This window comes from Petaurus breviceps, unplaced genomic scaffold (assembly GCF_028583685.1).
Source record: "Petaurus breviceps papuanus isolate PSGF00001 unplaced genomic scaffold, PetGlider_PUasm1.0 64, whole genome shotgun sequence".
Lineage (NCBI taxonomy): Eukaryota > Metazoa > Chordata > Mammalia > Diprotodontia > Petauridae > Petaurus > Petaurus breviceps.
The window spans coordinates 6,581,747-6,607,220 of NW_027186428.1; the positions used below are offsets into that span (position 1 = coordinate 6,581,747).

The 25,474-nt window shown below is 37.1% G+C and overlaps 1 pseudogene; it reads left to right on the forward strand.

The window, feature by feature from the left end:
• Nucleotides 1–873, forward strand: LOC138173676 (folate receptor alpha-like; annotated as a pseudogene).
• Nucleotides 874–25,474: the final 24,601 nt, after the last annotated feature.

Here is a 25,474-nt window from a genome sequence, read left to right on the forward strand (position 1 = left end):
GGAGACAGGCCCCAGAGATGATGCCTCAACCAGGATGGGGATTGCTGTTCCTGAGCCTCATGGCCATGGCCCATGGGGTTCAGAAGCGTCATGATCTGCTCAATGTCTGCATGGATGCTAAACACCACAAGACAGAGCCTGGTCCAGAAGATGGCCTTCATCAGCAGTGTAGCCCATAGAAGAAAAATGCCTGCTGCGCTGTAAACACAAGCCGTGCGGCCCAGGAAGACACTTCTTTCCTGTACCACTTCAACTATAACCACTGTGGAAATATGACCCCAGCCTGCAAACACCACTTTATCCAGGACACTTGTCTCTATGAGTGCTCTCCCAACCCAGGACCCTGGATCCAGCCAGTGTCCCAAAGCTGGTGGAGGGAAAGGATCCTAAATGTTCCCCTGTGCAGGGAGGACTATAACCAGTGGTGGGAGGATTGCTGATTCTCATATACCTGCAAAGAGAACTGGCACAAAGGCTGGAACTGGACTTCAGGGAATAACAAGTGCCCAGCTGAGGCTGCCTGCCACCCTTTCACATTTTACTTCCCCACACCAGCCTCCCTATGTGAAAACATTTGGAGTTACTCTTATAAAGTAAACTCTTTTGGCCAGGGCCATGGCAAATGCATCTACATGTGGTTCGACCCAGCCCAGGGAAACCCCAATGAAGCTGTGTCTAAATATTATGCTTTTGGCTCTGTCCCAGGCATCTTCAGTTGATGGGCCAGTTTCCCCTTCTTGACTTTGACACTGCTGTTGCTTCTCTGGGGTTAACCCTCATCAGGCATCAAATCTAACCAATCTACATGCAAACCCCAGCCAAGATTTACTCCCAGTCTGAGAACCCTGGACCCCAGTATCCTGCCTGACACAGTCTGACTCTCATGAAACCCTGGCTTCCCAAGTTGAATTCTTCCCCCTCAAACCTGAGTTGTCTGCTTGGAAACCTATACCCCCACACACTTTGGATTTCACATTCCCCACCCCACTACTGAGGGAGCCAAGGAGGGAGTGCCTTCCTTTCTCCCTACTTTTAAGTAGCTCCAACCTCTTCCTCTGCATAGCCAAGTCCACTTACCCCCCTTCTCTTCTATAGGGGAAATTAGATATGATTACTTTCCTCTCTAAAGTAAACCCCCCCTTACTCCTTTCCAGTAAGGATCATTTCATTGATTATATTTGTATCCCTAGTACCTGGTGTATATATATATATATATATATATAAGTAGGTGCTTAATAAATGTTGATTGATACAAACAAAACAAAACAAAAAACTGGAAATGCCTTAGAAGCACAGTAAGACTAGCTAGAAACACACCAAATAAACTTAAAAAAAATAATTATACAAGGCTTAGAAGAAAGGAAACCCACAAGAAAACCTCTACTAAAAATTCTACTGCTCTAAAAAGAATAGACAGAGGTAATAAGCAAAGAAAAACTCCCAGTTATGAAGAAAACACTACAGGGTAAAAGAATACCAGAATACTAAAACTTCAGAAGAAGAGAATACGGAAATTACTAGAACTAGAACCACAGAAAAGAAAACAGAAGGAGATGGCCACTAGAAGCACTAAGGAAAAAGGATTGGTAGGCCTAATAAAAGGATAGAGGGAAGAAATTAGAACTCAATACAAAATTCAAAGGAAAGTCACCTGTTTAGAATAGACACTGGAAAACTTCAGCAAAGCAGTCAACACTAAAAAAAAAAAAAAAGAAACCAAACTCAGAAAGTTCAAAGATGCAAGAATTATTAGAGGAAAGTCAAAAGAACAAACTTGAAAGTATACATGAGATAAATATGATTTTTTCCTTTAAAGGACCTAGAAATAGAGGTACAAGAGAGAATCTACGAATCATTGTCCCCATAGAAAAACATGATGAGAGGAATCATTGGCAGCTGTGGCAGTTTCCAGACTTCTCCACCCACAAACACCAAAGATAAAGTAAAAGTTCAATGGGAAAACTGTGTTAAACCTGGGTGAGAGAGGAGCACAGTCTGACCACAGCCCTTGGGCTGTGAACGTGCCGGCAGCAGCAGCAGAAGCTGCTTCTGGAGCTCCAGGCCCAGATGGTGGGGGCACCAAGAGGCTGATTGGAGGGTAATTGCAGGGATCTCTTTGCTGGTGCTAAGGCAGGCATCTCCTGCTTTGCCCTGCTTGGATTTAGGTCTCAGTCTTGGGGAATGGTCCTGGGGTAAGAAGGAGCACTGACATAGCAGAGCTTGTGGTGACTGTGAAAGGGAATCCTCCTCATAGTTGAGGCAGAAAACAGTGCTTGTAATCACTCCCAGACCAGACCACAGGCCAGGAGAGGAGTAATGACTTCTTTGATCATATCACCTTAGAAGAACTGAAAATTTGTAGGTGTCCAGAAGTACTCTGACAACAGTTGCACAAAACTCCAGAAATTTAGGACAGAGCACTTTCTACTCTGAAAGCAGAATCCTACTTTGTTAAAGAGCTCAAAAGTCAAGTAAAAGGCTGGGAAAATGAGCAAAGAGAAGAAAAGAAATCAGACTATAAAATCTTTCTTTGGTGACAAAGAAGAACAAATCATACAATGAGAAGAAGACAACAAAGTCAAAACTCCTGCATCAAAAGCCTCCATGAAAAATATGAATTGGTCAAAGGCCATGGAGGAGTTCAAAAAGGATTTTGAAAATTAAATAAGAGAAGTAGAGGAAAAATTGGGAAGAGAAATGAGTGATGCAAGAAAACCATAAAAATGAATCAACAGCTTGCTAAAGGAAATCCCCCCAAATACCGAAGAAAATAACACCTTAAAAAATAGACTAACTTGGGGCAGCTAGGTGGCTCAGTGAATAGAGCACTGGCCCTGGAGTCAGAAGGACCTGAGTTCAAATCCGACATCAGACACTTGACACACTTACTAGCCGTGTTACTTTGTGCAAGTCACTTAACCCCAATTGCCCTCCAAAAAGCAAAAAAAAAAAAAAGACTAACTCAAATGACAAAAGAGGTCCAAAAAGCTAATGAGGAGAAGAATGCAAGAAAGAAAGGAAAAAAAAGCAACATTGGCCAAATGGAAAAGGAGGTCCAAAAGTTCATTGAAGAAAATAATTCCTTCAAAATTAGAATGGAGCTAATGGAAGCTAATGACTTTATGAGAAATCAAGATATTATAAAACAGATTCAAAAGAATGAAAAGATAGATAGAAGACAATGTGAAATATGTCATTGGAAAAACAATTGACCTGGAAAATAGATCCAGGAGAGATAATTTTAAAATTATTAGACTACCTGAAAGCCATGATCAAAAAAAGAGCCTAGACATCATCTTTCAAGAAATTATCAGGTGGGGCAGCCAGGTAGCACAGCGAGTAAGAGCACCGGCTCCAGTGTCAGGATGACCTGGAGATCAAATCCCGGGCTCAGACACTTAGCACCCACCCAGAAACACCTGGCCATGTAGCCTTGAACAAGTTACTTAACCCCAATTGCTTAGGGGCGGCCAGGTGGCTCAGCAAGTAAGAGCACCGGCTCCAGTGTAGGGATGACCTGGAGATCGAATCCCGGGCTCAGACACTCAGCACCACACCCAGAAATTACTGGCCCTGTAACCTTGAGCAAGTTACTTAACCCTGATTGCTTAAAAAAAAAAAAAAGATTATCAGGGAAAACTGTCCTGATATTCTAGAACAAGAGGGTAAAATAGAAGTTGAAAGAATCCACCAATTGCCTCTTGAAAAAGATTCCAAAAAGAAAACTACTAGGAATATTGTAGCCAAATTCCAGGGTTCCCAGGTCAAGCAGAAAATATTACAAGCTGTCAGGAAAAAATAATTTGAGTATTGTGGAAACACAATCAGGATAATACAAGATCTAGCAGCTTCTACATTAAAGGATCAGAGGGCTTGGCATATGATATTCTAGAGGTCAAAGGAGTTAGGATTAAAACCAAGAATTACCTCCCCAGCAAAACTGAGTATAATACTTCAGGGGGGAAAAATGAAAATTCAATGAAATACAGGACTTTCAAACATTCTTGAAGAAAAGACCAGAGTTGAACAGAAAATTTGACTTTAAAATACAAGAATCAAGAAAATCATGAAAAGGTAAACAGGAAAGAGAAATCATAAGGGACTTAATAAAGTTAAACTGTTTACATTTCTACATGGAAAGACAATATTTATAACTCATGAGACTTTTCTCAGTATTAGGAAAATTGAAGGGAATATATATTATATATGTGTGTGTATGTATATGTGCATATGTATATATGTGTATGTATATGTATACCCAAGGTGAATTAAACATGAAGGGATTATATCTAAAAAATAAAATTAAAAGATGAGAGAGGAATATATTGGGAGGAGAAAGGGAGAGATAGAATAGAGTAAATTATCTCACATAAAAGAGGCAAGAGAAAGTTGTTACAATGGAGGGCAAGAGAAGGGAGGTGAAAGGGAATGAGTCAACCTTACTCTCATTGGATTTGGCTCAAGGAGGGAATAACATACACACTCAATTGGGTATCTTACCCTACAGGAAAATAGAGGGAATGGGGATAAGAGGCAGGGATGATAGAAGGGAGGATAGATTGGGAGAGGGGATAGTCAGAAGCAAACGCTTTTGGAAAGGGACAGAGTCAAAGGAGAAAATAGAATAAATGGGGGGCGGGATAGGATGGAGAGAAATATAGCTAATCTTCCCAATATGACTATCATGGAAATGTTTTACATAACTACACATGTAACTACACAAATAATATTGAATTATTTGTCTTCTCAATGGAGGGGGATGAAGAGGAAAGAAAGGAGAAAATATGGAACTCAAAGTTTTAAAAACAGTGTTAAAAAATTGTTTTTACATACAACTGGGAAATAAGATATACAGGCAATGTGGTATAGAAATCCATCTTGCCCTACAAGAAAGTAAGGGGGAAGAAGGGGATGGGAGATGGGAGGGATAGAAGAGAAGGAAGGGGAAGAGGTAGTCAGTATGCTTGCCATCTTGGGGTGTGGGGTAGCGGAGAGATAGGGAGAAAATTTGGAACCCCAAATCTTGTGGAAATGTTTTCTCTGGCGTAGTCTTTTTCTGTCCAATAGAATGTGTCTATTCCCTAGCCATGATCCTTCCGCCTGCCTGGGACCCTCTTCCTTCTGCCCTGCCCCTTTTATGCCCCCAGTATCTTAGAACAGATAGGAATTTCTGGCTATAGCAATAAAAGGGAAAGCTGGTGGCAGTAGCAAAGGTAGTATAGTAAGACATGTGTTCGGGATTCATAAGGAAAACCAGAAGCTCCAAAATCCACAACGATCTGTCAGTGCCATATAGAAAACTGTAGAACTGTAGTCTTAACAGCTGAGAGAGGAGATATTCACCAAGCACAAGAAAGCAGGGACAAAGGAGCAAGTTGATACTCCAGAGAGAAGAGGGAAAATAGAGGTACCAGCTCAGTACTTCAATGTGGTCCTTACCTCCAGTTACACTGCTAGGCCTTCACTCTATGAGGTTATTTTGCAGAGTCTGTGACTGAAGTCTTGGGAGGTTGAAGGAAGGAAGGAAAGGGGAGGAAAGAGTGACACTCACCAGAAGGCAGCCTATAACCATCCCCTTGCTAACCTAGGCTAACTCCTTCTCAGTTCTTATTTACATTTTATCATCTTCATCTATTTTTCTAGACTCGTGATTTTGTCATTGTAAGCAGGTTCTTACTACCAAGCACGTTGGCCATTGTTCTGCAGTGTTGCAGTCTTAGACAGTTACCAAGGCACTGAGACTTAAATGACATGGCCAGGGACATATAGGTGTTAAAGGTGAAATTTGAATTCAGATGTTCCCGATTCCAACATCACCACACTTCATCACACTACCTTTCTCTTATATATAATTTAATAAATCCTGCTCTCTACTCGTTACTTTGTTAGTGTGGTGTTTTCAGAAGAACTTAATATCCTAGAAGAGAGTTAGAAAAAAGTCACACTTTCAGGGAGGTTTCTGAGTATCAACAAGATGAGTCATAAAGTTATTATTTGAAAACCTTCAAGATTGATCTCAATCTATGTGAACCTCAAGATATGGTTCTGAGCTAAAGTAATATAGTCACTACTATCCTCCCATACTATATCCTTTCCTACCCACCTCAACTCAGGCTTTCAAAAAGCTTCCAGAATAATCTTTCTTATGTATGTATAAACCCTATTTCAAAAGGCTCTCCTACTGAGGTTATATTTATTTTTCTATAGCTATACACTATATATACTATATACTATAACTATATACTATAGGATTTGGCCCTTGAAGACGGCGGTGTTTAAGAAAACTGAAAAGAAAGTTGATAGAGATGGTTTAAGAAAAACTATGGAGAAAATGGATGAATGATGAGAAAATTTTTTTTTCTTGGGAAAATAGCCTTAGCTTTTATCTTATGGAGAAACATTATGCAGATAATTTTATGATTGAGTTTTGAGAAGGGTTTCACATGATGGCTTGAGAAAAGATGAATAAACTTTTCATGTCATGGGTGGAGTAAAGTTAGAAAAGACAGGGAAAAAAGATGAAGAGGCCTTTCTTTTAAAAATTCATTTTATTTATTTTTACCATTCTTTTCTTTTTAAATTTTGATTTCTAGACTTTTTCCCTCACTCCCATTCCGCCCCTACCTACTGAGAAGACAAACAATATACCAATTATGTAAGGGAAATCCTACAAAATATATTTCCATATTAGCCATATCACAAATAAACAAATAAAGTAAAAAAATTATACTTCAACTTGCACTCAGAGTTCATCAGTTCTTTCTGGAGTTGGCATTTTTTCATCATGAGTCCTTTGGAATTGTTTTGGATCACTGTATTGATCAAAGTTGTCCAGTCTTTCACAGTTGATTATCATTACAACATTGCTGTTATTGTACACAATGATCTCAGTTCTTCCCACTTCACTTTGCATCAGTTTATAGAGGTCTTGCTGTGTTTTTTTTTTCTGAAACCAACCTCCTCATCATTTCTTATAGCATAATAGTACTCCATCACAATCATATATCACAACTTATTCAGCTGTTCCTCAATTGTTGGACAACCCCTCAATTTCCAATTCTTTGCCAACCACAAAAAGCTACTATAAATATTTTTGTATATACAGGTCCTTTTCCTTTTTCTTTGACCTCTTTAGGGTATAGACCTAATAGTGGTTTTGCTGGATGAAAGGTTATTCACAGTTATAGAGTCCCTTGGGTATAGTTTCAGATTGCTCTCCAGAGTGGTTGAATCAGCTCACCATTCTACCAATTCATTAATGTACCTATTTTCCTCATCCCTTTCAGCATTCATCATTTCTGACAGGTGTGAAGTGGTACCTCAGAGTTGTTTTAATTTGTCTTTCTCTAATAAATAGTGAATAGAACATTATATGACTATAGATAGCTTTGATTTCTACTTCTATAAACTGCCTGTTCATATCCTTTGATCATTGGGGAATGGTTCTTATTTTTATAAATTTGACTCAGTTCCCTATATATTTAAGAAATGAAACCTTTATCAGAGAAACTTGCTATAATTTTTAAATTTTATTTCATTGTCTATGGTACCTTTTTAGCAAAATATAGTTTTTCTGATTATCTCTTTCAATTAGGTCTATCTTTGCTTTTGCTTTGTCTGAGATCATGTTTGCTGCCTCTTCCCTCCTCACTTCAGTTGAAGTATCATAAACTCTGCTCCACACCTTCCTTTCAACTCTCTGTGTGTCTTTCTGTCCCAAGTATATCTCTTGTGCATAACAGTTGGATTCTGGTTTCTAATCCATTCTACTATCTACCTCCATCCTATGGGTTAGCTCATTCCATTCATATTCACAGTTATCACCGCTGACTATGCATTTCCCTTCAACACATTTTCCTCTGTTTATTCTCTCTTTTTTTATCTTGTCTCTCCTCAAAAGTCTGTCTTGGTTCCAACCACTACTTTCCTCAATCCACTCTCCCTCTTATCACTTCTATCCCCCACCCATATCTCTTAGCCCCTTCCCCTCCTATCTCCCTATTAGGTAAAATAGATTTCTATACCTAACTGAGTGTGTGTATGTGTGTAATGTTATGGGATATGAAGATCTTCTCCATCCATTAATAGACCTACGTGACCACATGAGTTCAATCATGGATGTCTTACTGCTGTGAGGTCCAGCCCAACTGTGATACATCGTGAGTCTCATAGAGCCCATTGGGGGAGGAACTTGCCTAAAGGGAAGCTCCCCCATAAGGGGAGGTTTGGTACCAAACCTCCAACCCTCCTCCCCCATTTTCCTCTCCACCATAAAAGTTCTTCCTTTATGTAAGAAAAGTTTCCCCATTCTAGCTGGAGAGTCCTTTCTTGATGGATTTGGTACCTTTTGGTACCAAGCTAATTAGGCACTGAGTCACAGGGATTGTGATGCCTTCTGGCTCTGAGCCTTAGTGGAAAACTCTATATACTGGGAGGTTAGTATTTTACTTTGGGGGTTCACTTATGAGAAGGATCTTTTGATTCCCTTGACAGAACTCTGAGCAACTGTTTGTTAAGAGCCCCCTGACTCCTCAAAGGTTTGTGCTCTTTCCATCCAGTGGTGTATGTAGGTGGTTGTATAATGTTGTTCAGACAGTAGGAGCCTTGTCTGTTGAATCTCTGTGCTAATTTCTCTGCTTGTATTTTCTACTTATCTGTAATTAAAGTAAGATTGTTGACCCCTTTAAAAGTTGTCTTTCCTTTAGAAAAGCAGATCAAAGAATCTGTGCTAGCAGGTCACCCTGGGTGTACTGGGGTGCTTGCTATTACAGCGTTTATATGTGTGTATATGCACACTTTAAACCAGTTCCCTCTTTGAATCAATTACAATGAGCATGAGGTTCAAGCATTTCCTGCCATCCTCCTCCCCCATTTTCCTCTCCACCATAAAAGCTCTTCCTTTATGTAAGAAAAGTTTCCCCATTTTATCTGGAGAATTCTTTCTTGATGGATTTTTTTTAAATCCTCTTCTTTTATAGAAGGCTAAAAGGATTCTTGGGAAGACTATGTATTTCTAGTGAACTGAATGGTAGAATTGTGCTTCCAAAAGTAAGAAGTCATTTGCAATTACAGAGATGGTTAGAGATAACTCTGGCTGTCCTCTTTCTAATAACTAAAATATCTAGATGGTGATTTTTATGTCTTCAGAGCTCAGGAAGGAGGCAGCTGGGTGGCGCAGTGAATAGAGCACTGGCCCTAAAGTCAAGAAGTCCTGAGTCCACATTCGGCCTCAGATGCTTAACACTTACCGTGTTTCCCCGATAATAAGACACTGTCTTATTATTTTTTTGGACAGAAAAACACCAGAGGGCTTATTTTCAGGGGAGGGCTTATTTTAATGAACATTGACAGCAATTTTAATAAACAGGTAAATGTGAACAAAAAAATGTACCTTTATTCAATAATGAATTCAATAAAGAACAGGATGACGCGCTCACTGCTGCAGCTCTGATTGGATGCAGCTCGGAGCACGGTGTGCGTTTCACGGGGGAGGGGGGGACGGTGCATACAGAGGGTACCATAATGTAGCGTGTAGCGCAGGGGATCACCTTCACTACAGTAGCAATCTCAATAGGGCTTATTTTCGGGGGAGGGCTTATTTTAGAGGAATCTTACACAGTAAGGGGAGGGCTTATTTTCGGGATAGGTCTTATTATCGGGGAAACACGGTACTAGCTGTGTGACCTTGGGCAAGTCGCTTAACCCCATCTGCCCTCCAAAAAGCAAAAAAAAAAAAGCTCAGGAAGGTCAGAGGATTTGCCTGTGTCCATAGAGGTAGCAAGAGTCAGGGAGAAATGGAAAACAGATCTCTCCTGAATTCAAGATCTGAACTCTGTTTTTCTCTGTACCTATAACTCTACCCTGCATCTGCTGAAGTTTTACCCATCCTTAAAAGCCCCTTTGTTGATCCCTCACTTGGAAATTATCTTGCCTTCTTCAGACTTTATGTAATGCTTGCATCTTTCTTATGAATCACAGAATTTGAGAGTTGGAAAGAACCTCAGCAACCATCTTTGTTCAGTTTTTTTTCAGTCATATTCAACTCTGTGTGACCTCATTTGGGGTTTTCTTGGCAAAAATCCTGCAGTGGTTTGCCATTTCCTTCTCCAACTCATTTTACAGATGAGGAAACTGAGTCAAATGAGGTTAAGTGACTTGTCCAGGGTCACACAGCTAGTAAGTATCTGGGGCTTCAGGAGTCAATGAGTCTAAACCAAACCTGAAAAGAATCCCTACTAAAATGTACCTGAGAAATAGTCATTTAACCTCTTCTTAAACATCTCCAATAAGGCAGTCTTGCATTATGATTGATAGTTATATATAGTCATTTTATAACTGTTTAATTTATATGCATATTTGATATCATAAGATCACAAATTTAAAATGGGAAGGAAACTTGGAGATTGTCAAGTCCAACCTTATAATTTTATAGATTCAGAAGCTGATAATCAAAGAGGTTAACTTGCCCTGTGTTACACCATTAGTGAGAGATGGAGCCAGGATTTGAACCCAGGTACCCTGATTCTAAATTCATGGCACTTTCCCCTGAAGAACACTGCTTTTACCCTGTGAACTCCATCAGAAAAAAAAGTTTTCATCTTATTAATAGTTAATTAATAATTTAATTAATTATTTAATTAATAATTTAATTGATTTAATAAATTAATTAATTAATGGTTTTTATTTCCCCAGGGTCTAGCACAGTGCTTTGTACTTAGAAATAGCTTAATAAATAAATAATGCCAGTGATTGTTGAGTGAATGACTGTAAAAGCAAAGACAATAATTATAATGTATGGCTATCTATCCAGTAGCAATAAGCACCAGACATATACAGTATAGTCTGCAGTGGCCTGGAATGTACGGCAATCTCATCAATCCCAATAAATGGGATCTCCTTTCTTTGTAGACCTGAACAATAAGAAGTCTGCCACTGACATAGCAAAACTGAACAGAGCAGACAGTTGTCTCCGTTTATTCGGCATAGATCTTACACTCCTGGTTTTCTTTGGCACAATACCCAGCAACCTAACCCATCATCCTCACTGAGATGTTCCCTTCTAAAAATAAGCTGCTACCAACATCAGCTCCAAAACCCTTGTTCTGCTAAAAATAGTTCTCTGTATCATCAAACATATGGTTCATGAGGCTATTCTGGGACATTTGAGCATCAATGAATCAGATCAAAAGAGTTCAGAACTATGGCAAGGCTAAAGTATCACGTTTCCAGAAATTCTATTGTAGAATAAACCATTTACAAACATGGTTCTCAAAACATGCAGCCTGTTGGTTGTATGAACAAATACAATACTTTTGCCTTCAATAAAAGCTTCTCAAATATCATAAGGACATGACATTGTTAAAATGATTAAATTTAGATCAAGTCAATATGCATTTACTGAGTACCTTGCTGGCTCTGCTGTAGGGTCCAAGAAAAAGAGGTCTGGTATATAGCAAAGAAATCATTATTGACACCTACAGTACCGAGAGGTATTCCTGCCTGGCGTCTTAGGAGACACAAAGAAAACCGCAGGATCCCACAGTTAGAACTAGAAGAAACCTCAGTGGTAATCTAATCCAACCACCTCATTTTAAAAATGAAAGAATTGAGGTTAAAAAATAAGTTAAACTCAATCAAATTAAAAAAAAGTTAAGAAACTCAATCAAGGTCACATAAGTAATAAGTGGCAGAACCAGAATTTGAACCCTCTTCTCTAACTCTAAATTGACAGTTCTTTCCACTGTGGCATGGATTATATGACCTCTAAATTCCCTTCTATCTCCAAGATTCTCTATTTCTGTGACTGACTCCATCCACATTGCCTTATATGGCATAGAGGATAGCGTCTTCCCAGAAGAGAGAATGAGCTAAAAAAGGTAAACAGTTTAACCTTGTCATAGTAGCAGAGTTTGTGGGAGAAGGGAGGGAGAGGGGGGTGGAAGCAGGGAGAGGAATTTAAAGCCTGTGCCAATATGCTTACTATTTCCCCAATATGTTAATTGTAACTATGACATCCATACATCCTGAATTTTATATGATAGTCCCAATTTCAATAAAAGGAAGTATGTTTCCTTCCTTCTTTGTAAAGGTGAAGGACTATGAATGTGGAGCATTGTAAATAAATTCTGTTAGACTCAGTTGCTGCATTAGTTTTGCAATGGCTTTTTCTACTTTTTTTCTTATTCTTTTTTTCTTCTTTGTAATAGGGAGGGTACTCTGAGGAGGAGAGAGGGAAAGGATATGTGAAGGTGATATAAAAATTATTTTCTTATCGAAAAAGATTTTTTAAAGTTTAAAAATTTTCAAAAGGAAAAAGAAAAGGAAATATACGTTGACTAAAACCTTGCAAAAATGAATTTCTTTTGCCAGATAAAATTCTGATATCCTCCACCCCCATCTTGAGTAGGTGACACTGCATACACATAGTCAGTGTCCTGAAGTGTTGAATCTGGAGTGTTCAGCCTGGTTTATTGGAAACCCTTTCCATTAACTTCTGAGATTCCCTTGGCCTGGTAACCTGGACTAACCAAGGAGTCTGGTACTACCAAGTGCTTGTATATCATAAGGGAAGACCCTAAACTTTCTTGAGGTAGAAAGAGCCCTGCAATTGGAGTCAGAAGACCTGGGGTTATTTCTGTTCTGCCTCTCACTATCTGTATGACCTTAGACAGCTCACACTTTTTCATTTCTGACTGAGAATCATAATATTTGCACTATACATCTAAGGGAAGCTGTTATGAAACAAGGTGGAAACTGCAAAACCATAATAATAATAAAAAATAAAATAAAATAATAAAAATTAATAATAATAAAAGTGAGTTATCATTATTGTAATAACAACTTACAAAATTGGTGTTGAACATTTTAACCCACAGAAATGAATCCAGACTACTCTGTATAGATTTGAAGCATCAAAGGTCACAAACATACTTTGCTTCTTCCTGCAGGATCCAAACACATGTTGTGGACATTCAATAAATGCTCAATGGATTGTGAGTCATATCGTGAGAGTGATCAGGGAAATCCCAGATTTGCTAGACTGGAGCATCTCTTATACAGTTGGACGCATATGAAGGCTTCATGCTAGGTTACATTGACCTTGCTTGGATGCCATAGCAATTCCTCATTGATCCTAGTCATGGGCTCTGCTTGACTTAAGTTAATACCCTGGTAGTTTGGGTCTATTATTGAAATGAAAATCATTTTTACTTGGCCATAGCAGGGGGAAAATATTCAACAAGAATATTCGGTAAAGACATCACATTGATTTAACTGAACAGTTTCCTAGTGTCAATCATGCCGTTGGTCAATGGTCAGAAGCATTAGAACTGTCAGAGGAATTGACGCTTGGTAGGGCCTTAGGAAAAGTTAGTCTAGCATACATAACAGGACACTGGGAAATATTTATCACAGTCCCCATGATCTTGGTTGTTTGAAGAGGATTGGCCCCTGAGAGTCAGGAGGATGAACTGTTGTGAGTCAGAAGGATATACTCTCGTCAGATTATAGGAGCTGCAGAAACAGCCCCACCTGTACTCTTGGGGACTCTTCTAGTGCCTTTTCTCCCCTGGAATTCTAGCAAGAAAGGGAGGAAATTTTGTTTCCCTCCCACTTCTCCCAGGAGCACTTTATAATAGTAGCACATAGGAGCAGAGAACCATTCTTGCCTATGCAGGGTTAAGGAAGAACCCTGAGTCCTCAGCTACCTCCTTCTGCTTTTTATTTTGTTTTGTTTGTATGTTTGTTTTTACTAGATAAATGGAGGCATTCTCTGCCGCACTTCTTACCTAGCCTTAATCACTGAATTGTCATTGCCTCAATCAAACTGAGACCTAGGACAAACCTTGACTTAAAAAGACCAAGGTCTCCCACTGCATCCAGGGTCATATCCAGTTGTCCTGATCTGTATCTTGCCACTGGATCTAGATGACTCCTGAGGAGAAAATGAAACTGGTGACTTTGCACAGCCCTCCCTCACTTAAATCCAATTCACTTGCATGTCCTGGCATCACCTCCCTGATGTCATGGTCCTCTTCGAGAATGAAGAACAAACAACAACAATAGTTTGTTCTCTGAGCACATCTCAGCAACAAGCAGTCTTGAGAAATGGGTATTTCTAGCCTTATTGGCTCCATGTGAGTTTAAGGGTTAAACCCTTTGTGAGTTTAAGAGTTCCTGATTTGGGTGCTAGCTGCCCAGGTGGAAAGGAGAGCAGTAAAAGCCTACTTCTCTGAGAAAAAACAGCACCTCCAGGAATAACCTGTGGCTAAAAACTAATGAAAGCCATCCTTGCTGGCCAGGAGATCTGGACCTTGTGAGTTGCTTAGACAGAGGTCCAAAGTGAACCTAAGTGTAAATATCTATCCAGCTGTCTCATAAAATTGTCTTTACCTTGGTAGTATAAGAAATGAAATGAGCTATTTGAGATGTTTTATGTTTTTGTATTTACTGATGCACACCTGTGAGTCTTTTGCAGGGGTATGATAGTAAATATTTAGCAACTGGGTCTCAAAAAAAAAAGAATGTACACAGTGACCCACTTTGAAGTTTAATCTACATTATTCATATTTTTCTCCATCACCTTCTTAAATCTGGACAATTGGCAAAGTAATAAATTAAGCCCTGATTTGTAGTGTTTACCCATTTCTGAGGTATAAATACTGACACTGAAGACTTGCTAATTTGCTCCCCTGAGATTCTTTGAACTAGCTTTCACACACTCTGGTCACTCTGTAGCATCTTCAGTTTTTTTGTTTTTTTTGTTGTGGAGGAAACTATACCTGATATTCATATAATATATTGAGTATCTTTTCTAGAAGGGACCTTGATACCCTTATTTTCTGAAGACCATAGCTTTATTTTAAAATATATCTCTGAAATTTTAGTCTGTTGTGGGGACAGACCTAGAGAGGAGAGAGAAAAACTTGACCTCTATGAGGTGAAATCTATATCTATGTAAGCTAGATCTCCTTCTCTAGTTGCAGTCTCCAAGGTCATGGGTATAGTCTTTCCAATGGTATGCTTTATGTCCACAGATAACAATTCTTCCTATATTTCTTCCCAATAAAATTCCCTTCATAAAAACCAAAAAGAAAGTTCAGCATATTTTGCCAAAACTGGCCACACCTGACAGGCACAATGCTCTGGACATTAACATCACCAGCATCATCAATAATAATAATAGCTGACATTTATATAATGCTTTCATATTTGCAAAGCACTTTCCACAGGTTATCTTGTCTGATTATTATAGTAGCCCTGGGAGATAGCACTTTTTATTATCCCCATTTTACATATGAGGAAACTAAGGCTAACCAAGGTTAAATTATTTTCCTTTCAGCATCCTTTTATAATATTCATATTATTGTACTCATTATGTATATTATTCTGGTTCTGCCTGGTTCGTTTTGATATTCATACAATCTTCCCACACTTTTCTGAATTCCTTATATTTGTAATTTCCTATAGTACAATATTATTTAATTTAAAATTTATGTATCACAACTTTTTCAACTATTTTCCTATCAATGGGCATCTATGTTATTTCCAGGCTTTTTTGCTATTACAAAAAAATGATGCTATGAACACTTTGGCACCCCCAATAAGATTTTATTTTCAGGTTTCTTGTGTAGTTAATACTAGGATCTTATGTACAACCAAAATCAGAATGCCTCAAGTTCATGCAGCATCTTGGCCAAACATGGCTTCATGTCTCAAAGGGGACCATTTATTAGTCGTTGACAAGTAGTTATATTTAATGTTCAAATGAAATGTGAGTTCAAAATCTAAAAATATCCCAGATGATTAGAGATGATTTGACACTTGGAATGCCCACTACAAAAGCACTAACCAGGAGAATGGGTCGGACCTTGGTAACTAACAACATGTTTTCCTGGGAACAGCACAGAGATATGGAGTTCCCCATGAGCAAATGGAGTGTCAAATTCCCAGGAGGGAAAAAACTGCACATTGGAAGTAGAATCACAGTACCATGGGTTTGAAGCGCAAAGGGACTTTAGAGGTTATCTAGTCCCCTCCCACCCTTGTTTTACAGGTGACTTGCCCAAGGTCACAGAGCTGGTAAGTATTAGAGGCAAGATTTGAGCACAGGTCTTCCTGACTCCAAATCTAGCACCCACCTCTCAAATTGGAATAAAGTTCTTCCAAACAAAGGCCAATTTCATACCTGACTCAGGCAGGTCTGGTGATTCAAGACTGTAGCTGGAATGAAGTCAGACCATCGAACATTTAACAAAAAAAAGAGAAAGAAATAAAAAAAAGAAAGTTTATTTAGCAGTAGCATGCAAAGGATATTTGGCAAGGATATAGTCCTGGTTCAGGTAAACATAGTCCTCTTTGTCACCATTGGTAGTAGATAGCACACTGGTGCTGGCAAATACAAATAGAGCTCTCAGTGGAGGGAGAGGAGGGAAATGTACTAATGACACACTTTTAGGTTTAATCTGCAATACCATTGCCTCTATCATTTTCTTAAGTACAGACAACCAATAAAACAATAAATTAAACCATTACTTATAGTGGTTGCCAATTATGAATATAAATGATAATTTAACAATCAGCTTTTGCAAGCTGGTTTGAGTAGGCTCTAGCACACCATGGACATTAGTTAAGTTTGAGGGGCACCACTTCCTTTTATGCCCTAGGCAAAGAAGAAATCTTATCAATGGCTCAGGTTCTAGTTGCCTGAGTAGACCAGTCACATGTCAGAGTCATCCTCCCTGACTTCTAGGGGAAACCTAGCCCACCCTACATGGAAGAGATTCTGATATATATTGCTCCCACCATACCCCAGCCCTTGATGGCAACGTCCTAAAGGTCTTCTAAGTGACTTTTTACCACTCTGATGGCCTCAGCACCCAGAATATGAAAGAATGAAAATCCAAAATCCCAAACTTCACATCCATACTATGGAAGGACCTTAGCAAGCTGGTCCATGTGGCATGTGATGCCAAATCTTTGCAGTTCACAGTGAGCATCTTGATGTAAAGTGGTGGCAATAAGGAGAAACAGTCTGGGGAATATAAGGACCACAACACAAATGATGATAATTGCAGCACATTAGAACATGATGACAATTCTCATCAGAGGTCAGGATCATTACCCTTTTACATGAAGTCTGTCCTTATATCAAAGTCAATATGGAGACTTCCTCTACACAATTACTTACTCACTGTTCCCCGGCCCACAAACCAAAACCTCTCCCTCCTGGGGTACCCTATTACTGTTGTGGTCAATGGGGTTGCAAAAAAATTTGGTAATAGTAAAAGGTGTCTGAAAATACAGTGACCAAAAATTAGAAATCAGATTCGTAATGGACCCGAAGTTTCTTGCAGCCTTTGTCTGTATTGCATTGAACAACTTCATTGCAGCCTTGGCTCTGAACACACAGCCTGCACACTTTGTTTTGCACATGCCCTCAGGCCACAGAACACCAACACTACCAAAATGTGAAAAGTGGAAAAAGTTTCCTGAGTGCAAAAAGCTTAAGAAACCTTGCACTATTAAAGTAGAGGAGGATAGAGGAAGGTGAAACTAAATCGTTATCCCATTAGAGGTCTCTGAAAGGATCTTCTTCTAAGGAAGAAGGCCAGGACTCTCATTCACCTTCATTCAGGATTTCTATCAAGTCACTAAGATATCTTTGTTACACCCATTGATGTATTCACCATAGTTGTGGAAAAATGGTTCCATCTCCTACATAGTATTAGAAAGCAAGGCACTTTCCAACAATTTTACTCTCTGATGTGAGTACTCCTTCTGTGAGGGAAGGCAGAGCTGTCCAACTATCCAGAGGTAATGAAGACCTGCCAATTGAAGGGCAAAAAAAAAAAATCTTCCCTCTATGGTCTATTCTCTATTTCAACCTCCATTAATATCCATTGGGTTAATCCCAATAGCTCAGCAGAGGCTCCACCTCTATTCTACTGAGAATACTTTCCATATTAAGCCCCTAGACAAATCTAACCAGAAGATAAACAAGAAAGAATTTAAGGAACTAAGTAGAGCTTTAGGAAAATTATGGATGATAAATTGCTGGCAATTACTCTGTGAGAATAAAAAGGAATTTCCATTAATCTCTGCTATATGTGGGTCATTTACAAAAATTGAATGCTGTATTAAGGCACAAATACCTCACCAAAAATGTAAAAAAAAAAACAAACCCAACAACAACAACGAAACCCAAGAACACCTACCATATCATTTACTTATCACATGAAATAAAAACTATATTAAATAAAGAACCCTTAAAGATAGAACTAAAAAGTAACTGGAGACTAACTAAATACCATAATTCTAAAGAATGGGAAGGTCAAAGAATTATAGAAACAATAGAAAATTTCATCAAAGAAAGTACCAATAATTAGCCAAGTGTCAAAACTTATGGGATACATATAAAGCAATTCTAAGGGTAAAATTTATATGTCTAAACATGTTCATTAACAAAAGAATGGGAAAAACAATCAATGAATTGGGCAGACAATTTTTAAAACTTGAGCAAAAATGAAAAATAACAAACCAAATAAGAAGGGAAACATTCCGAAAATTTTTAAAAGAGATTAAAACAATTGAAAGCAAAAAAAAAAAGAAAAAAGACCATTAAATGGATAAAGAAAGCTAGAAGCTGTTTAAAAAAACTAATAAAGCAGAGAAAAGTTAGTCAACTTGATTTTTTAAAAAGACAGAATAAAAGCAAATTGTTCATCTCAGAAAGAAAAAAAGAGAATTTAGAACAATTGAAGGAGAAATAAAGGAAAATTTTAGAAACTATTTTACCATTTAAATACTGGTAAAAACTGTTACTTTAGAGACAATAAATGGATTCTTATAAAAATATAAAATACCCAGATTAACAAGAGAAGAAATAGACTATTTAAATAGCTCAATATCAGAAAAAGAAATTTAACAAGCATATATTGGCCACAAAGAAAAAAGTAATCAAAGACTACATTCATTCACAAATAAATTCTATGTAGAATTCAAGTAACAATTTTACAATATTACATAAACTATTAGCAATAATAAGAAAAGAAGGCACCCTTCTGATCTCTCTCTATGATACTAATATGTTTTTGATACCTAAGCCAGGGAGAGACAAAGAAGAGAAAGAAAACTATAGACCAATATCCCTAGAGAACACTGATGTAGGCTATAACAACATCTTAGAAAGACTATACACTATGATCAAGTTGAGTTTATATCAGGAATGTAGGGTTGATTCAACATAAGAAAGACTATAAGAATAATTAAGCAAATTAATAAAATAAATTAAAGCTATATGATCATATTAATAGATGCTGAAAAAGATTTTGACAAAGTTCAATAGTTGTCTCTACTAAAACTTTGAGAAATAAGGCAATCAACTAGCATTTATTAAAGGTTTATTATGTGCCAGTCACTGTGCTAAACTCTGAGTATACAAAGAAAGGCAAAAGACAGTCCCTGCACTCAAGGAACATACAATCTAATGGAAAACACTAGGAATCTATGGATCTTTCCTTAACATAATAAATAATATTTATCTAAATCCAAGAGCAAACATTATATGCAATGGAGAAACATTATAGACCTTTCCAGCAAGACCAGGGTAAAAGCAAGGGTACCCATTATCACAACTGTTATCTAATAGAATGCTAGAAATTCTAGCTATAGCAATAAAAGAAGAAAGAAAGGAAGGAAGGAAGAGGGGCAGCTAGGTGGTGCAACAAATAGAGCATCGGCCCTGGAGTCAAGAGGACCTGAGTTCAAATCTGGCCTCAAACACTTAACGCTTACTAGCTGTGTGACCTTGGGCAAGTAACAATACTAAATTGCCCTACCTTCCCCCTTCAAAAAAAAAAGAAAGAAGAAAAAGAAAAGAAATTGAGGGAATAATAATAAGCAAAATAAAAACTAAATTATCACTTTTTATAGAAGCAATAATGTTTAGAAAACCCTAGAGAATCAACTAAAAATTAGTTGAAATAAAACTTCAAAAAATCTGCAGAATATAAGATACATCCATAAAAATCATCAGCATTCCTACATGTAAACAACAAAATCCAGAAGAGCTAAAAAGAGAAATTACATTCAAAATAACTACAGAAACTATAACATTCTTGGGAGTTTATCTTCCAATACATGAATCCAAGTATAAAGACACTCTTTGCAGAAAAAAGGACAGAATTAAATCATTGGAAAAAAACATTAATTGATCATAGATAGGTTGAGAATAAAAAATGACAATACTATTCAGATTCATTACTTATTCATTGCTGTACCAAACTCCCAGAATATTTTGTGGAGCTAGAAAAAATAATAGTGATATTCATATGGAAGGGGGAAAAAGATTTGCAAATATAATAATGAAAAAAGTAGGAAGGAAGGGGATTTATCAGTACCAGATCTCAAACTGTACTACAAAGCATTATTAAAATGATTAAATACTGCTGGGGAAACTGGACAGTCATCTGGTAGAAATTAGCTTTAGACAAACACATCACTATTCACTAAGCTCCAAATAGAACCATGATCTGGATATAAAAAGGCACATCATAAGCAAATTAGAAGAGCAAGGAAGAAATTACCTTTCAGTTATGGATAAGGAAAGGGTTGATGATCAAACAAGTGATAGAAAAGATCACATGAGATAAAAGGAGCAAATTTAATAATACCAAATTAACCTAAAATGTTTTTGCACACATATTTGATGTAGTAAAACTTAGGATGCAAACAAGCATATGGGAGGGAAATCTCTGCAACAAATTGTTCTGATAAAGCTTTAATTTCCAAGATATATGAGGAACTGTTTCAAATTTCTGAGAGTAAAAGTCATTCGCTGTAGGTAAATGGTCAGAGAATATTGAGCAGGCAGTTTTCAAAGGAGAAATCCAAGATATTAACAACAACAAAAATTTGTTATTTGAAATATAAAAATAATAAACTATTAAAACTTCTGTTTTTACTCTATTTTCCCAAGAAATATTCCTTTCAAAAAACTAATTGATATTAGTTGGTTAAATGAAACTGGGGCACTGATCACTGGTGATTGATATTGAGAAGAATGCTGGAATGGGGGAATGAGTCAATAGCATTGGAGAAAGAAACTCCCAATCCTCAGGGCTACTTCTATAGAGGTGGAGATGTAACCTTACTCTTGGGTATCCAACCAACCTGTGAGAATAAAAGTTGGAATAAGGATACTCAGAGTTCACATAAGGGATGCACATAATACTGCATTATATAATGCATAATGTGTGTGTCTGTTCTACTGATGTGATTAAAGGCAAAATTTTGGTTTCTATTCGACAATAAAGCTATAAATCATGTTTGAAATAGCTTGCATTTCCTCTGGGTTTTCTTTCCCATTGCATTCTTCTGAAAGCACTAAAATGACAGGAAGAATGTGGCTCTTGTAAGCTTAGAGAATTAATGCAAAAGGAGTTGCCAAAAAGATCACGTAATATTGTGTCATTGCAGAACATTTTTAAAAAGACTTGTTTGTTTTATGGAAAATGTGCCAAAAGAGACTCAGGGGAGAATGCATGGAAGCAAACCAGACATACCAGTGATAGCACAGTCAGCCAGTAAGTTTATAGCATGAAGTTGTGGCTTTGGGGCCTTGTAAAGGATGATGTCTGAGACAACAGAGCGATCCTCTGGTGTCTATCAGACTCCAAGTTTTATTAGGCAGTTATTCAGGAAAAGAATGCTATCTGTACAAGAATAGAGAGGACGTTGCTATATGGTGAGGTGGTTGCTTTTGCCACTTCATGACTATGATCAAAGTATTTGAAAGTATACCTGGTAGGGGCAGCCAGGTGGTGCAGTGAGTAAGAGCACTGGCCCCAGAGTCGGGATGACCTGGGATCGAATCCGGCCTCTGATACTTAGCACCACACCCAGAAATAACTGGCTGTGTAACCTTGAGCAAGTTACTTAACCTCAATTGCTTAAAAAAAAAAAAAAGAAAGTCTACTTGGAAGTACTTGGAAGTATTTTTCTACCAAGGTCTCAAGGCAAGATGCCTCCCCTTCCCCAGTAAGAATCACAAGGCAAGACAAAGAAGAAGACAGGAAGAATTTTTTTAAAGTAGTTTTTAGATTGTTCTAGGAATAACTAGCTCAGCTACTGGGAGATTTTAAATTTAATTTCTATTTAGTAGTTGTACTCTATAATGTGAGTATGTATGAAGTTTAAGGCTTACAAAACACTCTATATACCTGACCTCATTTGGTTTACTCAATAACATTTTGAGGTAGATAACTTCTCTTTATTTTGCAGAAAACTAGAGGCCTTGATAATATAAGAGTCTTGACCAAACATTATATAATTTTTGGGGACATGCAAAGTGGGGAAGGAGATTTGAATTTTAAAGGGAATAAGGGTACACGTCTTGTAATTTATGATGATTTATTTTCTCCCCTAATCTAAAAGAAATGAGAAACTATTAATAATAACTATAGCATTTATATTTATTGTAAACCTTAATAAAACCTTGCTGCAAACCTTAATTTATTATATATTTAATCTTGACTCCCCAAAAAACACTCTGAGGTGGGTGTTATTATTAGCCCCACTTTACAGATGGGAAAACTAAGGAAGACAGGGCTTGAGTGACTTGCCTAGGGCCACCCAGCTATTATATGTCTGATGAAACACTTGAACTCAGGTCTTCCATTTACTATTCACTGGCTGCCATCTGGGGGAAAAATGGGGAATTCAATAAAAGGTTGGAAGGTGGGCAACACAGAAACTGGACTCAGAGTCAGAAAGATGTGGGTTTGAATCCCACTTCTGAAAATTACTAGCTAAGAAGCATTTCCAATAAGAAATAAGGATGCCCATTATCACTACTATTATTCAATATTGTACTAGAAATGTTAGCTTTAGCAAAAAGAGAAGAAAAAGAAATTGAAGGAATTAGAATGGGCAATGAGGAAACAAAACTATCACTTTTTGCAGATGATATGATGATATACTTAGGGAGTCCTAAAGAATCAACTAAAAAACTACTTGAAATAATTAACAACTTTAGCAAAGTTGTAGGATATAAAATAAACCCTCATAAATCATCAGTATTTCTATATATTATCAGCAAAACTCAGCAAGAAGAGATAGAAAAAGAAATTCTGCTGAAGATAACTGTAGACAATATAAAATATTTGGGAGTCTACTTGCCAAGACAAACCTAGGAACTATATGAACACAATTACAGAACATTTTTCACACAAATAAAGTCAGATCTAAATAACTGGAAAAATATCCATTGCTCATAGACAGACTGAGCTAATATAATAAAAATGACAATTCTACCTAAATTAATTTACTTACTTAGTGCCATACCAATCAAACTACCAAAAATTATTTTATACAGCTAGAAAAAATAACAAAGTTCATCTAGAAGAATAAAGGTCAAGAAAATCAAGGAAATTAGTGAAAAAATACAAAGGAGGGTGACCTAGTCATATGAGATCTCTAACTATATTATAAAGCAGTAATCATCAAAACTATTTGTTACTGGCTAAGAAATAGAAGGGTAGATCAGTGGAATAGATTAGGTATACAAGATATAGTAGTAAATGACTAGTAATCTACTCTTTAATCAACCCAAAGACTAGCTTCTGGAACAAGAACTCACTATTTGACAAAAATTGCTGGGAGAACTGGAAAATAGTGTGGCAGAAACTAGGCATAGACCAATATCTCACTATGTATACCAAAATAAAGTCAAAATGTGTGCATTATTTAGACATAAAGAGTGATACTATAAGCAAATTAGGAGAGCAAGGAATAGTTTACCTGTCAGATCTATGGAAAAGGGCAGAATTTATGGAGATAGAGAATATTATGAGATGCAAAATGGATAATTTTTATTACATTAAATTAAACTTTTTTCTTTTTGCACAAACAAAACCAACTTAACCAAGATTAAAAGGAAAGTAGAAAGATGGGAAACAATTTTTACAACCAGTGTTTCTGATAAAGGCCTCAAATATATAGAGAATTGAGTCAAATTTATAAGAATACAAGTCATTCCCCAATGGATAAATTGTCAAAAGATATAAACACACAGCTTTTAGATGAAGAAATTATAACTATCTATAGTCACATAAAAATGCTTTAAATAACTATTAATTAGAGAATGGCAAATTAAAACAATTCTGAGGTCCTACTTCACACCTATCAGATTGGCCAATATGACAGAAAAGAAAAATAATAAATGTTGGAGAAGATGTAGGAAAATTGGGACACTAATGCCTTGTTGGTGGAGTTGTGAACCAATCTAACCATTGTGGAAAATGATTTGTAACTATGGCCAAAGGGTAATCAAACTTTGCATATGCCCTTTGATCCAGCAATACCACTGATAGTTCTGTATCCCAAAGAGATCATACAAAAGGGAAAAGGACCTACATGTACAAAAATATTTATAGTAGGTCTTTTTGTGGTGGTAAAGAATTGGAAATTGAAGGAATGCCCATCAATTGGAGAATGGCTGAACAAGTTATGATATATGAATGTAATGGAATACTATTTTGCTATAAGAAATGATAAGCAGGCAGATTTCAGAAAAACCTGGGAAGATTTACATGAACTGATGCTGAGTGAAGTGAGCAGAACCAGGAGATCATCATACATAGCAACAGAAGCATTATGCAATGATCACCTAGGATTGACTTAGCTCTTCTCAGCAATACAATGATCCAAGACAATTCCAAAAGACTTATAATGGAAAATGCTATCCATATCCAGAGAAAGAACTATGGAGTCTAAATGCAGATTGAAGTATACTATTTTCACTTTTTTTGTTGTTTTGGGGGGTTTTTTTGGTGGCTTTTCCCTTTTCTTCTGTTTCTTCTTTCACAAAATGACTAATACGGAAATATGTTTACATGATTGCACATATATAACCTATATCAGATCACTTGTTGTCTTGGGGTAGGGGGAGAGAGGAAGAAAAAAATTTGGAGTTCAAAATCTTATAAAAAGTGAATATTGAAGACTATCTTTACATGTAATTGGAAAAAATAAAACACTAAAAAGTAAATTCTTCAAGCATTCCTTAAAAGTAAAAAAAAAAAGAAAAAGAATTCTGGGGCAAGAACTCACTATTTGACAAAAGCTTCTGGGAAAACTGGAAAATAGTATAGCAGACACTGGGCATATCTTACACCATATACCAAAATAAAGTCAAAATGGGTTCACAATTTAGATACAGAGGCTGATACTGTAAGCAATCTGGGAGAACAAGGAATAGTTTACCTGTCAGATTTATGGAGAAGGGAAGAATTTTTAACCAAATAAGAGATAAAGAGCATTACAAAATGCAAAATGGATAACTTTGATTACATTAAATTGAAAAGATTTTATACAAACAAAGTCAATGTAACCAAAATTAGGAGGGAAGCAGAAAATCGGGAAAAAATATTTTATAACCAGTATCTCTGATAAAGGCCTCATTTCTAAAATATAC